The 12049-nt window shown below is 41.5% G+C and overlaps 1 long non-coding RNA gene across 1 annotated transcript; it reads left to right on the forward strand.

The window, feature by feature from the left end:
• The first annotated feature begins 4161 nt into the window (after positions 1-4161).
• Positions 4162-5545, forward strand: LOC140564916 (uncharacterized). Its single transcript, XR_011980551.1, has 2 exons — positions 4162-4225; positions 4902-5545. It is a non-coding gene; the product is annotated as an uncharacterized lncRNA (long non-coding RNA).
• The last annotated feature ends 6504 nt before the right edge of the window (positions 5546-12049 follow it).

Below are 12049 nucleotides of genomic sequence, written 5' to 3' on the forward strand. Positions count from 1 at the left end.
GGCCGAGCTGATGCTGTCTATCCCTAGCATTTACAACTTAGCCCTGGAAATATCAGCACTTCCTGTTTTCCTCTTTATGAATCTGAATGATTGTATAATTGATTGTAGCAAATAAAGTGTGTGAAGCAGCAATTACATGTTCTCTCTTATTGAGTCACATCACCCTGCACTACATTTGCATTGGTTTGTGCCGTTGATCCAACATAATAATTTTCTGACGCCTCTTTAGTTTAGAGACCCAAACTATGGAAACTATGTCCAATAGTTTCTGAAACAGAAACAGGGCAATATCCCTGCCACCCTCCGGCCCTTTTTCACAAAAAAAAAAAAATAAATCCTTTGCAATCAATCACAGTTAAGCACTGCCACCCAAGTCACTTAACACTCAAAGCCTTGGAACAACTCAGAGGGGCCTGTCATGGCTGCTTAGGCCAGACACCGAGGGATGAACACTCACAGAGATGCGTCCAATGAAAGTACTTTTATAACACAAAAGGGAATAATACAAAGAGCAAACGAAAGCAAGTAATGCAGCAACTAATGGGCATTAAAAGGAAAGCAATGTAAACTAGACAACCAAAAGGGCGAACACAAAGCACACCTGAGACCGGGGGGGCTCTGGGAGCTGAGCTGGGTGAGCAGGGTAAGGAAACGGGGGGAATATAAACAAAACCTACAGGCCGTGCCTGGGGAGACTATGGGGGAAACTAAGGATGCGCGTGAACCGTGTAGACACTACTCAAAAGGGGAGAAGAGAGCTGGAGAACCAGTCGCTGAACCATAAACAGCTTGGCCAACCAAACCTGACAATGCAGTGTGGAAGAGGGTCGCCTAGCTGGAGCAAGAGTCGTGGGTAAAAGCAAGGAGTGAGCGAAAGCACCTTGCTAAATCTGAAGATAGCCGGATGGCCCGCTCAAGGACGTGAACCAAGAACCGAAGCTGGCCTAAACAAACCGTGATCCATGTCCTGAACCTCTCGGGCTACCTTGAGGTCCGAAACTAACAATTTTTAGCATGGAGCTCAGTGTCCGAGCTCCTTAAGTGCCCCCAGTCTCAGGTGAAAGACATTAACTAAACAAGACATGATAAACTGGGCAAACTAGATACACACGTGAACCGAAATGAACCGGAATCAAACACATGAGCATGAATCAAGACACTGAACCGAATCATTGAATTAATACCAGAACGGAAACACAACAAAAGTCCTTATGTGAGCCTGTGAGCGGCTGCTCGAAATAGCCCCGGGGGAGGGCGCGATACTAAAAATAACTTTGAAAAGACAAGACTTGTTCTCTGGAGTGACAAATCACGCTTTTCCGTCTGGCAATCAGCCACAGCTTTGGGATGAATTAGAGTGGAGACTGTGAGCCAGGCCGTCTTGTCCAACATCATTGTCTGACCTCACAGATGCGCTTCTGGAAGAACGGTCAGAAATTCCCATAAACACACCCCTCCTAAACCTTATGGAAAGCCTTCCCAGAAGAGCTGAAGCTGTTATGGCTGCAAAGTGTGGCCCAACATCATATTAAACCCAGTGGATTAAAAATGGGATGTCACTCAAGTTCATATGCTTGCGAAGGCAAGGAACGAATACTTTTGGCAATATAGTGTATATGTTACAAACATTGTTCTTTAGGGGTTTCCAATAAACTGGCCAGCTTTCACAAAGTCCACTGTGAAAACTGGCCACTCCAGCAAGGTTAAGAACAGCTGCTAAACTGTCCGGCTAATGATGAGCTACAATGTCTCACTCTACACCTGTGACAGGTGTTTATAATGAAACAGCCAATGAGTGTGCAGCAGGTACCAGGGAGAGTTCATTACTGCCATGCAAAGCCTTGTATCTCCATTTCTGCTGTTTTTCTCTTTTCTCCATAATGTGAATCTTTATTCATTGACTTCCATTGAAAGCTCAGAAGCTTTTTCCTTCTCCTGTAAAGCTGCTGTATAGATAGTGAAGATTCTGTGGACTCATTTCACAGTGTATGTGTGTGTGTGTGTGTGTGTGTGTGTTTGTGTGTGTGTGTGTGTGTTTATAACCTATCAAAAGGTCTTTATATCTTTTAGTTCTTCAGATCTGGAGGGTGAGACATCAGTGAAGATAGATGGTGAAAGATTTCACACCCAGCAAGAACTGAAGGCCCAAAGCAGGTGTTGATGTGGTCAGGAAAGATCTGCATTGAGGACCGTCCACAAGCATGATCTGCATAAAGGCTTAAGTGTGTTAAAGTGTGTAATTAAGTATGCAGTGTTTAGAGCCTTTAACCCCTCCAGCTCTGCAGCTTCAGCACACATCTGCATTCTTCACATTAATGTCATAGTTATTATAATTGATATATTATAATATAAACTGATTTAATAAAGCTCTACAATAATTATGATTATTAAATACACTATATGGACAAAAGTATTTGGACACCTGCTTATTCACAAGAGTATTTAAAAAGAGCTGATCCTGCATCTGTTGGAGTAACTGTCTCTACTGTCCAGAGAAGAAGACTTTCAATTAGAGTTTGGACGAGGAGCATTGGCTGTGAGGATTTGATTGTATTCAGTGACAAGAGAGTTAGTGAGGTCAGGATGTTGGATGATGATGATCACCACCCCTCCTCATCATCCCTAATTCATCCCCAACTCATCCCAAAAGTACTGGATGGAGCTCCACCACCATCATTCCAGAGAACATAGTTCTTCCACTGCTCCACAGCTCCTCAATGCTGGGGGGCTTTATACCCTCTAGCCCACGCCTGGCATTAGGCAGCAAGCTGTGTGTCAGCACATCTGTGTCAGCAATGGGTGCAACTTTAAGTAGCTGAATATATATATATATATATATATATATATATATATATATATATATATATACATATATATATATATGCGCATATGGTTTCTGGATGAAATGTGTGTGTGAGTGTGTGTGTGTGTGTGTGTATTAAAAGGATATAGAATCATATCTCTAATCAGATCTGGAGGGTGAGACATCAGTGAAGATAGATGGTGAAAGATTTCACACCCAGCAAGAACTGAAGGCCCAAAGCAGGTGTTGATGTGGTCAGGAAAGATCTGCATTGAGGACCGTCCACAAGCATGATCTGCATAAAGGCTTGAGTGTGTGTTAAAGTGTGTAATTAAGTATGCAGTGTTTAGAGCCTTTAACCCTTCCAGCTCTGCAGCTTCAGCGCACATCTGCATTCTTCACATTAATGTCATAGTTATTATAATAACAGATTAAATTGAGCTCTAAAATAATCAGTATCATCAAACACTAGAATATCTTATATAAATGATACAGGTCTTGGTACAGGGGTTAAGACTCTGATGACTGTTCCTGTGCTCCAGTGGTTCCCTTTTTATAAGGTTAACCTTTAGGCCAGTATTATTTGAACAGAAGGAGAGTCTCTCTGAGAAGGAAACCAGTAGATCAGCTCCTGCTAAATGGTGTCATAAGGATGTTCAGGCCTTGCCACCAATCCATGTTCCTCTGCAGGATGGTGACCTCTTACCCATGTGCTGGACATTGAGCATCAGCAGCACCGTATTCAAACTGGGCTTGACTTAACTAAATGAGCAGAGTGTAGAAGTGATGCTTCACTGCAGTATCAGCCCTCACACACCTGATTGGAATGTAAAACACCTTCTATCTCTTTTCTCAAGAAAGAAAGACAATGATTTACAGACCTGCGCCTGTATCTGCTCACTGCTGACTGAAGACTCTGTAGAGGTTCAGACTTCTGTACAACAGGTTTAGAGTTAATATTATTAACCAAATACAGAAATGAGGTTGTTGAGCATAAGTAATAAAACTAACGGTTGGTTGACAATCCCAAGCACTTATTGTAATTAGTTGGTCAATAGTTAGAGACCCTGCAAACTGACCATTTCTTTCAGAGGTCCTGCAGAAACCTGACACCTGCGTCTTTTTGTGGTTCACCATGTTCTATATCTGCCATCTGTGTGTCACCATCAGACATTTCCTGACCACAGCAGCATCTCTGGACCTCTGGTTCTCTCGTGTGAAATCTTTCACCATCTATCATTATTGACGTCTCACCCTCCAGATCTGATTATAGATATGATTCTATAGATAGGATAGCTATGATCTTCTGATTGGTTAAAAACATCCCACCACCTTACCTATAAATGCTCTCGTACTAACACACGTTCACACACTCCATCCAGAAGAGCGGACCCCATTACTGACGAACAGTGAGCAGCACAAGTAAGTGGGAATTACAGTTTTGCAGATTAACTGAGCGTGTCACAGTGCTCCTATATGGTCAATGGATCTGATATGATGGACAGTGAGTGCAGAAACTAGGAGGCGGTATTAATGTTATAGCTGATCATGTCTGCATAACATATAGATGATACATAGCCTTTTGATTGGTATATAAATGCAAAAATGTACATTTGTGTAGTAAACACATACGTGAATATCACTTACTGTACCTACTGTAGTGCATACACTATATTGACAAAAGTATTGGGACACCTGCTCATTCACTGTTTCTTCTGAAATCAAGGGTATTAAAAAGGGTTTCTCCTGCTTCTGTTGGAATAACTGTCTCTACTGTCCAGAAAAGAAGACTTTCTACTAGATTTTGGAGAAAGATCATTGCTGTGAGGATTTGATTGCATCAGTGACAAGAGTGCTGCATTCATTTAAAGGGGTGTCCACAAACATTCAGGCATATAGTGTATGTCCTTTGTCTGAAATGTGTATGTTGTCATATATCAGATTTCCATATGGTAGGTCAGAAAAAGTTTGGCGTGAGGCCGGAAGAACTGGCTGCCTTCGGCTTCCAGCCTGGTTCAGATGCTTGTGGTCTGTTGATGTGAGTAGGCTATGAGTTCTGAACTCATGGACTGCTGGTGTTTCTGTTTTTTTGTTTCAGGATGAAGCTCTACCTTCTTCTGGCAGCAGTCCTTCTTTACTGCTGCAACACTGCTCAAGTACATGCTGGGAAACCCTGCGAGGACAACGCAACCCAAAAAAGCTACGACAATTTTCAAGATCGTCACCTAGCTCCACATGAGCACGTAGACAGTGTAGATTGGTGGAGGGAATACATGCTGCATAAAAATCTTTGTGGAAGGATTGATGAACAAACCTTCATCCACAACTCAAAAGACAAAGTTGAACAAATCTGCAGCAATGCTGGTGGATATCTCTGGAAACAAGGCTTGTGTGTCAGTAAAGCAAAGTTCAGTGTGACTACAATCACAGGTGCAAAACATGACGATAGGTGTACAAACATTACCGTGACACCACTTAGTTACATCTATGTGGCTGTGAAATGTGAGCGTGTTGGTGCACAGTGTGTGCCTGTACACTTTGATCAAGTGCTTAAAATATTTAGCCCTACCAAAACAAATCCCTGTGTTAAATGAGCAGTTCTGTTCAGGCTCCATACTGCTCAGACCTGCTGAATGAGAAACTCTTTGCTTGCTCTTCTCTCTGATCTCTCTCTCCTCCATCCTCCTCCTCCTGTAGAGGTTCTTTTTCCTGTTCTTAATAAAGCAGTGGAATCAGGCAGCATTACCTGCAGCGCTGTGTCTCTTATTTCTGTGCTCGAGGAGAGCCCCAGCTCACATGTCCATGGGGGGTCTGTATGGGAATCCCAACTGGGAACCAAAACCTTTTGTCCTTAGATTCCATGTTGGCCCCACATATAGATACCTGCCAGGGTCAGTGATGGGACCAGCAGGGGTTAAACACTGCATATGAGGCCTATGCAAGACCCATGTGAGATTAGGGCTCATTTGGGAAACCCACCTGGGTAAATATTGAGTAATTACTGAAAACTGAAAAATACTAAATAGTGGAGTTGAATAGCACACACACACACACACACACTAATATCACTAGTATATGTGTGTACTTTCAGACTGTAGGCCTTAGAATCAAGCAGCATCGAGTGAAGGTTCTGTAAAGCTTTAAAAGGTTCTTCAGAGTCCCACATATCTGTTTCAGACACGGCTCTTTAGGGGTTTCCAATAAAGTGGCCAGCTTTCACACTCCACTCCAGCAAGGTTTAGGACAGCTGATAAACTGTCCGGCTAATGATGAGCTACAGTGTCTCACTCTCAAAGTCTCACTTCTAATGAAACAGCCAATGAGTGTGCAGCAGGTACCAGGGAGAGTTTATCACTGCCATGCAAAGCCTTGTATCTCCATTTTTGCTGTTTTTCTCTTTTCTTTATAATGTGAATCTTTATTCAAGCTCAGAAGTTTTTTCCTTCTCCTGTAAAGCTGCTGTTTTAGAGATAGTGAAGATTCTGTGGACTCATTTCACAGTGGAAGATCACTAAACACTAGAAGATCTTATATAAATGATACAGGTCTTGGTACAGGGGTTAAGACTCTGATGACTGTTGCTGTGCTCCAGTGGTTCCCTTTTTATAAGGTTAACCTTTAGGCCAGTATTATTTGAACAGAAGGAGAGTCTCTCTGAGAAGGAAACCAGTAGATCAGCTCCTGCTAAATGGTGTCATAAGGATGTTCCGGCCTTGCCACCAATCCATGTTCCTCTGCAGTATGGTGACCTCTTACCCATGTGCTGGACATTGAGCTTCAGCAGCACCGTATTCAAACTGGGCTTGACTTAACTAAATGAGCAGAGTGTAGAAGTGATGCTTCACTGCAGTATCAGCCCTCACACACCTGATTGGAATGTAAAACACCTTCTATGTCTTTTCTCAAGAAAGAAAGACAATGATTTACAGACCTGCGCCTGTATCTGCTCACTGCTGACTGAAGACTCTGTAGAGGTTCAGACTTCTGAACAACAGGTTTAGAGTTAATATTATTTACCAAATACAGAAATGAGGTTGATGAACATATTTGAGAAAGTTTGATTGTAGCGGTTGGTTCAGAGCACTGGGTAGCGCTGCACCCTCCACACTGCAGACTGGGGTTCTCCACTAAACTCAAGAGAAGAAAACATCTCAACAGTAACATCTCAACACCATCCCAGTGATGGAGCAGCATCTCAACATTCAGTAGATCATCAACAGACTTTCACTGAAGACGTCGACTGAATCCTGAGATTAAGGGGCCAGGGTGAGGATTAGGGTTAGGCTTTGGGTTGAGTTTAAGGTTAGGACTAGGACCAGGTTAGGGTTAGAACTGGGCAGAAGCTGTAGGGCCCTAATCAGCTAATCCAGCAGTTCTTCACTTTATCTGAGGAGTCCAGGTTCAGATCTTTAGACGTTCACCTGAGAGATCATTGATCCTCTAACAGCAGAAAGTGAATCATCTACAGAACAACGGCTGTACCTGCTCACTACTAACTGAAGTCTACATAATAAATAATAATAATTCTACTGTATATACATATTACATCATCCAGTCAAAATCCTGCTTTTTTTTTACTTTTCTCCATAATGTGAATCTGGCAGTTGTTCTTTATACTGTATCAGAATTGATGAATGATGAATGGATCAATAGAAATGCTCCAAAATGACTTAAAATCATTTACATTGACTTCCATTGAAAGTTCAGAAGGTTTTTCCTCTACTGTAAAGCTGCTGTTATGTGTCACAATAACGGCAAAATTAAACATTATATTGAAATATATATAAAACATACTGGGTATCCAATAAAGAAATGTATATGGATTATTATGGATTGTGAGACAAAATAATAAAGCAGATTAGGGCCAGTTCTAACCCTAACCCTGGTCCTAGTCATAACCGTAAACTCAACCCAAAACCTAATCCTAACCCTGGTCCTAGTCCTAACCTTAAACTCAAACCAAAACCTAATCCTAACCCTGGTCCTAGTCCTAACCTTAAACTCAACCCAAAACCTAATCCTAACCCTGGTCCTAGTCCTAACCTTAAACTCAAACCAAAACCTAACCCTCATTCTGGCCCTAATCCTAACCTTAAACTCAACCCAAAACCTAACCCTCATCCTGGCCCTAATCCTAACCTTAAACTCAACCCAAAATCTAATCCTCATCCTGGCCCCTTAATCTGAGGCTAATCCAGTTAGTCTCCAGTTCCAGACCGGTATCAGCAGCAGGTCTACAGCAGCTGGTAGAGGATGGTGGGATGGTCAGTATTAGAGCTGTTAGAGGATCACTGATCTCTCAGGTGAACGTCTACAGATCTGAACCTGGACTCTCCAGATAAAGTGAAGAGCCGCTGGATTCAGTCGACGTCTTCAGTGAAAGTCTGTTGATGATCTACTGAATGTTGAGATGCTGCTCCATCACTGGGATGGTGTTGAGATGTTACTGTTGAGATGTTTTCTTCTCTTGAGTTTAGTGGAGAACCCCAGTCTGCAGTGTGGAGGGTGCAGCGCTACCCAGTGCTCTGAACCAACCGCTACAATCAAACTTTCTCAAATATGTTCAACAACCTCATTTCTGTATTTGGTAAATAATATTAACTCTAAACCTGTTGTTCAGAAGTCTACCTCTACAAAGTCTTCAGTCAGCAGTGAGCAGATACAGGCGCAGGTCTGTAAATCATTGTCTTTCTTTCTTGAGAAAAGACATAGAAGGTGTTTTACATTCCAATCAGGTGTGTGAGGGCTGATACTGCAGTGAAGCATCACTTCTACACTCTGCTCATTTAGTTAAGTCAAGCCCAGTTTGAATACGGTGCTGCTGAAGCTCAATGTCCAGCACATGGGTGAGAGGTCACCATCCTGCAGAGGAACATGGATTGGTGGCAAGGCCTGAACATCCTTATGACACCTTCAGCAGGAGCTGATCTACTGGTTTCCTTCATTCAGGCACAGAATGTAAAAAAATCCTCCCCAGGACTTTGCTATAGTTGCCTTCCAAATTTAGTTTCCAGGCAGTTTGAACAAAAATGATCATCAGCGTAACGAAGCAGATCAATTTCTATTGTATGTTTAAACAAATGCTTCAGTTCTTAAGTTTGGAAAATGTTTTTGTGACATTTATTAAATATTATTGATCAGTGTGATTCTGTATCAGTGTTTTTATTGACTGTATTTTTAGTTTTGGGAAAGTTAATTCAGATGTTTGCGTGATGTTAGTGTTTGTCTAACTGGGAATGCTGTGTAAGAAACGTTCTAATAACACTATGAAGCAAACCATTATTACACCACACTGGAAACCTTTCAAAAACGTTGCTGAACTTTAATATAACGTTCTCCGCCAGCTGGGGCATCACATTCAACCCTTCAAAAGAGGGTTAGGACGACTGCAAGGGCCCTGAAGAAACTACCCAACTCATGGAGAACATTATACAAAGTTCAGCAATGGTTTTTAGAGGTTATAGGTAACGTTACAGAATTAATGTTCCAGGAACATCCTGAAAACGTTTGACATGACAAAGGTTTGCCTCATAACATTATTAGAACATTTCTTACACAGCATTCCCAGTTACAGACACACACTAATATCATGGGTACATCCGAGGCAACTTTCCCAAAACAAAAAATACAGTAAATAACGATAAATAAAAACACTGATACAGAATCACAGTGATCAATAACATTTAATAAATGTGTCACAAAAATGTATTTCAAACAAGAACTGGAGCATTTCTTTAAAATTTGAAAAATGATCTGAATTTACAATTTAAAATGGTTAAATGATGCAGGACTTTTTGAAATGCTCCGACCAAATGTGAAAAGCACGGATTTAATTTTTAAAATAAACAAATAAACATTAAACATTTCATTAAAAACATTCTAGGAACCTTCAGAAAATATGACAGATTACATGTTCAAAGAAAGAAAAGCTGGGCCCAGCTGGCGGAAAACGTTATATTAACGCTCAGCAAAGTTTTTGAAAGGTTTCCAGTGTGGTGTAATAATGGTTTGCTTCATAGTGTTATTAGAACGTTTCTTACACAGCATTCCCAGTTAGACAAACACTAACATCACGCAAACATCTGAATTAACGTTCCCAAAACTAAAAATACAGTCAATAAAAACACTGATACAGAAACACACTGATCAATAATATTTAATAAATGTGTCACAAAACTTTTTCCAAACTTAAGAACTGAAGCATTTGTTTAAACATACAATAGAAATTTACCCGCATTTATTCTGATGTTAAAAAGATTTTTTGAAATATGCTACCAAACGCCCACATTTAACTGTGAGAATAAACTTTTAAATAAACTTAAAAATAAAAGTTAATTTAAAACATTTTAAGAACGTCTAGAAAACCTGTGACCTTCAGAATGCATCTACTAAGCACACATTTCTAGCTGGACAGGCCCCACCGTGATCATCTCTTTTTAACGTGACGATGAAGTTTCTTTAAACAAACATGTAATTAATGTAATAATTTAAGAGTAATAATGAGTTTTAATAAAAAATAAAACTCAAGTGTGGAGGCAGTTGTCCAGCCTCACATAAAGAGAGCCAGCCCGTAGCTGCTGATAAGAGGCTCTTCTCTTCTGATTCCCACTTTACTGTCCCTCCTCTCAATGTCCAGTCATTTCACTGGAGGATAATCAGGTGCAGTTATCAGGATGGATTTGGTTCTGCACAGCTGGAACCCTGTATAAATGACCCTGCCACTGACCTGTCTTCACTCTGCCTCATTTGGGAGAAGTTCATCAGTCTTCTCGCTCACTGCACTGCCCAGGGTCAGACTACAGCACACCATCTGCTCAGGTAAGGGTCTGTTCATTTATTTATTTATTGGATTGGGAGGATTTCATATTTTTCATTGTTTTAATCCAGTTTAGGATTATTCCATCCGTCCTTTGGGACAGGGACAGGGACTGGTGTAGAAACCGATGTTCATGTCATTAACAGTGTAAAGCAGTCTGAAAGTGCACTAAGGTGACTCTCAGTGAGGACCCTCAGTAAAGACCGTCCTAGTAGTGCTAACTGCATGCCGAAGTGGTCACAACCTTGTGTCAACCCTCCTTCAGTTAGTTTCAGACACGCTTGTTTAAGTGGATTCCAGCACTGTTTGGCACTACATCTATAAAACGGCCTCCTTGACGTGGTTTGAGGCGAGTGAGATTCATCACAGCTGCAGAAAGTCAGGTAGCGTTAGGTAGCTACAGCAGCCTTGTAGTTGTAGGGCAGGTCTGCAGGTCAAAACAACAAATGGAAAAAAGAATCGGTAACTGGTTTAACGTGTCCGCAATGGTGGAAAGCATCCCTAGCCCCGCAGCTGTAAACATCAGCAATTTCTTTTTCACGCTGGACTCACTATGGGTCAGTCTGCCTTATGCATATATTGTATAATAATATCTACATGTTTAATGCAGCCCTGCTCTAGAGGAATGACCTGAGTCTCACGTGTTGTGTTAATGTGAAAAAAAAAAACCTTGACTTGCAAAGTGTGCTCCTGAGGTGATGGCAGTCTTGTTCTAGGAGAACTTGCTTGCTCTGAAACGGAAAATTCAGGTCAAGAAGATCAAAGTCTGCCCCATGATTTCAGAGCTACAAGTGGAGGGGTGGATTTTTGACTTTCTAGACCTGAATTCTTTCCATCTCTACTAACAGCCCTGTGCATCATGCCTGAGCTCAGTTATGCTCTGTGTGCAGATGTGCTGGCTCAGGGGCTGAGATCTCAGTCTGTCTCTTCATACTTCAGAGAGTTCTGAACTGACGTCCTGCTGGTGTTTCTGTTTCAGGATGAAGCTCCTCCTTCTTCTGGGTCTGCTCTACTTTTACTACCATACTGGTGCTTCAACATATGCCGACAGGCCCTGCAAGGGTGTAGGAAATCAAAATCAAAAAGACGATTTCGAAATTCGCCACATAGCCCCAACTCAAAAGATCAACAATGACGCTGAGTGGAAAACTTACCTGCTAAGCAAAGGCCTTTGTGGAAGAACCAAAACACAGTCCTTTATCCATGCACCGAAAGCAACCGTTGACAGTATCTGCAGCAATGCTGGTGGATATCACTGGAAAAACAATTTGTGTGTCAGCAAGACCGATTTTACTGTGACTATAATCACTGGTGTAATCGAAGACAAGAAGTGTGAAAAGACGTTTATTGTGGAAAAAAAGAACAATATGAAAGTAGCTGTGGCTTGTGATCTTGTTAATAACCAATGTGTGCCTGTCCACTATGAAAAG

This window comes from Salminus brasiliensis, chromosome 10, assembly GCF_030463535.1.
Source record: "Salminus brasiliensis chromosome 10, fSalBra1.hap2, whole genome shotgun sequence".
In the NCBI taxonomy this organism is placed as follows: Eukaryota; Metazoa; Chordata; class Actinopteri; order Characiformes; family Bryconidae; genus Salminus; species Salminus brasiliensis.